The sequence below is a fragment of the Perkinsus marinus genome, assembly GCF_000006405.1.
Source record: "Perkinsus marinus ATCC 50983 genomic scaffold scf_1104296944084, whole genome shotgun sequence".
NCBI classification, from domain to species: Eukaryota; Perkinsozoa; order Perkinsida; family Perkinsidae; genus Perkinsus; species Perkinsus marinus.
This window is the reverse complement of record NW_003211569.1, coordinates 3,611-8,713: the sequence shown is the minus strand read 5'-3', so window position 1 is coordinate 8,713 and position 5,103 is coordinate 3,611.

Below are 5,103 nucleotides of genomic sequence, written 5' to 3'. Positions count from 1 at the left end.
TATCGTGACACTGGATGATCACTGAAGACTATCCTCGTGGGATGAGCTCTCTGCCGACGCATCGTCATCAATATGGTGCTGGAGGTCTTTTTTCGTCTGCTTCGCTCAAGGAGATCGACTAGCCCTTGTTCCACTCTCGAGACATCAATGTCCCGCTTCGAGACTCGACCCATTATTTCACAAAGCCTTGGAGCCCAGATATCTGCAGCGCATTTAGCATTCCAGTCAGCGACGCTCGGAAGGATCCCTGGCCATCTTCGTTTGAGTCTTCGCAGACAGCTGCGTAGAGCTGATATCAAGATCGCGAGAGGATCGCTCCCGTTTGACGGCGCAAAGCCAACCAGTGCCGATTTCGAGAGTGATCCGAACTTGCACTGATGACTTTCCACATTGATGAAAACTTCGAGGACATCCCATTCACTCGGACACTCAGCGAACACAGAACAGTCGACTTCAGCAGTCAACATCCCGAAGGCTCGAGCCTGGGGGCCTACCTTGACGATACCGAACTCATCGCCGGATCTCCCCTGCAAAGCCTCCTGAAGGCCCTTGAGCAAACAGCATTCAGACCAGCCTTGTAAATTTGCCATTGCAGTGCCATTGACAAGGCGCGTTACAAGAATAGTCCGTTCAGCATCGACCCGAGCAGAAATATCTCGCTCTCGCCTCGTTCTCACCATTACAGATACGCAGTTGACAGTGTAGCGGGCCATCGGCTGACCTGGTCGACGATCGAGAAAGGATGAGCCTGAGAAGAACGACTTATGCCTGCAGGATCGAGGAAAACGATGATCGATTAGGATTAGCGTAGCGAAAGACGTTGGCACCTCCAAGCGGTTGGTCGTTGTACACGAATGCCGGACTCTTCTTGCCAAGAAAGTGAGACGCGAGCTCGATATACTCTTCAATCAAATTCTCCACGATATCGTAATCCACATCCTCGGATTGAGGCAGTCGCGAAGAAACCTATAACGTGACAAGTTATCACTGATAACACAGGAACACAAGTAAATTACTTGTTTATCAATAATAGTGATTTGGAATTACTAGTAATTACTAATAATTAGTAGTAATTACTAATTTAGTAGTTTGGAAGCTCTGCCCTCGGCGCACCCCAGGCCCTGAAATTCAGGGCTTACACCTCCGAAGTCAGCGTGGATGTGTAGCTATCGGTGCGGCGTACTATAAAATCCGAAACCCAACTCATAGGGGAGAGCTCGATTCAATTGAACCGGCGAAAGCGTAGCAAGAGCCTCTAACCTCCCCAGATATAGGTTACCATGGGGGGCGATCCATTTGAAAAATGAGATCTCCACGGACGTATCTGGGACTGATAGTGAAGGTGCCTGCTTCTATTGGCATAGTATATAGCAGTAATTCATTGCCAATAGCGAGCTCGGCGAGCCAACGATCAACCTCAACGCATGATTTCCGCCAGATTAATGAGTTATTATATGTTCCAAGGTATTTATTGATATGTAGTTGACACCTACATCACATGGCGGAACGAGCCATATAATCCCGCATAGCCTAGTTCCCTAGCCGCACCTTGTTCACAAGCAAGAGCTGTACGACCGTGACGACTAAGATCGAAGTGATGACGACTGAGAGGCCCATCAGCATCCCGAGTGATAGTCGGAGGATAGTATCCTCAGGATACTGTACATATAGCTGAATTGGAGCCGACTAATGCCAGCCTCCTCGGAGTTCGAGGCTCGGACCTTCAGTCGAGTTTCATGACTGACAAAACCGAAGAAAGTGTGGAGCACAATATTACTCTCATCGGATAGGATAATTCTCTGAAACATGTACCCTTAGTAAGGGTCGAATGAGGGACCCTTAGGGTCCCTCACCCAATTGAGAACTTTAATGCTACACACCTCAGTCGATGTGTTACCACTGACATTCCTTCTTTTCAGGGATCTCTTCTGATGGATGAGAAGTCTAGGCTGCTGTTGGAGTTCCAGGCTTTCAGAGCATCTCCTGGACCCTCAACCGATACTTCGCATTTCCCCCTCTTCGAGCCTCGTCAGTACAGGATGAATATCCGGTATGCCCTATTCTTCACAAGCTTGAAGTCACTGCCCAGTCGGCCGAGAATCGCTCCTTCCCAATCACGTAGCCCCTGCACAGTCTAGTTGAGCTGCAGCAATTTACACAATTTACATAGAGTGCTCAACAAGAGCACAGGAAGTGTGCTCGGATCAGGATCTCGATGGTCGCTGGATTGAACTGTTCAATTTGAACAGCAATATGTGATGAAACCAACTGTCACAGCTGAACTGTCGGGGAAGGTTCTATGTAACCGCGGTGTGTATATAACCTCATCGGTCAGCTAGACAAGATATGCCGCCTGGAACAATGAGGTTACCTTCGATCAGGGAAGGCTGGTGAGTCCCACTGTGCCCTCCATGTTATAAACCACTTACCCTGGTAGTGAAGCCTGGATCTTCACTCGATATCTCCACCTTAACCTCCCCGAGTCTAATGTCGCCAGCCTCCACTAGCAGATCGAATTCAACCAGACGTGCTTCCTCCGTCACGACCTCGAAACTGAAAGCGATGAACGACCATACTTCCATCGTGAGCGTGTTCTCTATGATTACATACTGTATAGCTCCACACCCCGCCTGATGCAAGAATAAAATGACGAACTTCAGCCCCAAACCAAATCTTCCACTGAAGCCTGACAAACGGACATCGCTCGAGCACCACGATGCCATATCAGCACTACTCTTCCCACGATCGGCACTCTTCGTTGATGAGAACATATTACGTATACTGTCAACACTGTGCGCAGCGATTCCTGGACCACCAAAGTCCGAGCATATGAATTTATGATCATCTCGGAGCACTACGCTGACCTTAGTCCTGCTAAGCGGATCTGAGGGGACAGTCGTCGAATCGCTCCATGCAGCACGCCGATTATCGGAGAGACTCCTCTTTCGAGCTAGCTTCGACGGAGATCCTCGAGATAACTCGTAATATGCCGCGAAAATCACGGTGGTGTTCGGCGTGATGAGGTTGCTGTTACCTTTTGGACTACGACAAGCGTCAATGGCATTGTCCACAATCTCCTTCACCACGAGGAATACGCTTCTGCTGTCCACTTTATTGCTGCCACATAGTGACATTCCATGCTCGACGAACCACGATGACAGAAGGGACCCCTCATTACTGGAGTTAAGCGGCATATTAGTCTGCGAGAAGTCTGAAACGCGCGGATTGTAATGTGCAGTGATCTCGCATGAACGAGACTGAAGCTGACTCCGATCCACCAACACTTGGGAGATACCGTAGCCTCTCACGGAGGACGTTCCCAGTCACATGACATTACCCAATTGACCAACTACAACACAGTGACTACTAGTTGTCTAACATCCGATCCTCTCATGGTCATCATCATGCACGAGCCTCTGACTCTCCACCACAGTAGCTGGTATCGAACAGCAGTGTCCTGTAGTGATTGACGGGGATACTCCTCCGTGAGGGTCGCCTTCTACAACACACACTAGCTTAAAGCTCGAATTTCATCTCGAGCTGTAATGCCACAATTGGTGTCCGATTGCACACTCTTGCCACCGAAAACAGAAGGAAAGCGTTGTAAAGAGAACAGACTCTAGTCAACTTGCGCTCATTTCCGCTATCAGTCCCAACCTATCTCCATAGGAATCCGACCCTTCTGGCATGCCCAATAGGAATTTTTCGTCACAAACCTCCCCAGCCCGAGCACAAGCCGTCTGCAACAACACCCATCTAGGCTGATCTTGACGGATCCGAGATGATCATTCGAAAGACAACTCATCCTCACTGCTATACATTATCCGACCAACTCCCAACCAGCATCCCCAACGAAGAAAAGAATCTCCCGCATGACCGATCCGGTTGCCAAATCGGATTCCAGAACCAAACACACCTATGCTTATATATGCAGCTGTGTTGTGAAGCAGCCAGCATACTCGCCTACTTAAACTCAGCTAACGCAAACCCATCAGTTTCAAGTGATATCCTAAAAACATGTGAAATGCAAGGCATATGACAGCTCGTCAAGCCGTAATTGATGCACTATTGCTGAGTTGAGATAGAGGTTGACAAATGACATATACTCAGCCATGATAGCTCAGATCACACACACAGCATGATAATATTCTCAAACCCTGTATCGAGATAGAGAAGAGTATCGGCGAACTGACCATGCCTATCCGGCCACATCTTCCATAGTTCCTGACGACGCAGGTACTCGAGCAGCGGGGATCGGTCATTATCAACCTCCCCCGATGGCACCATTGAGAGAAGAAAGTCACACCAGAAGCTTACGAGGTACACCAAGCGAGGCAGAGGAAATGGCGACACCGTAACAATCCACATCTGACTCTGCGTCCAAGGCCGATACGAGAGCGAGACCTTACACGTCTGGATCGAACAGGAAGTGTCTCCATGGGATATTAGAATGCCGATGGCGGTTCCCAAGAGTGCCGCATAGTTATAACAAGGGACATCCTGAGAACCACTCCTTCACTTGATTACATAATAAATCAAAATTGAGGGCTGATAGGAGTACATAGCTTAAGAGGAGAGACATAGCAACGCCGATATCCTCCCGAAGAGATTCGCCGACCCCTTTAGAGTAATCACCAAATGCTGTCCTAAAGGGAACTTTTGAACGACATCAGCTCACTGCAATGACAAGGGGATAGAAATACCAACGCGGTTTACCTGCCACACATATCGAGCCTACCTTCTGTTTTGATATCACAAATGAGTCACCACAATGACATCCTAGAGGAATGGATTGCCACCTCGATAGTCCAATGTTGGACTACATGGTCACTTTCCTCAGCTGGGCTCTAGACTTAGTTCTCTTACTATATCTCTTCTACAGCTAGTGAGCTAACTCCAAAGTCTCCTGAAATATATAACTTCTATGATTGAAGTTTACATACGGGTAGAATGTACAGAAACCGGTAAGAATTTCCTCAGAATTTCCATATTGTCCCCAGCACATGTAGTTGACCACGTGTACATTTTCCAACATTCCAAGAGCCTCGCTCTACCAAATAGTCCTCTCCATAGGAGACTGTGGGGCAATGGCCCTCCTGACGG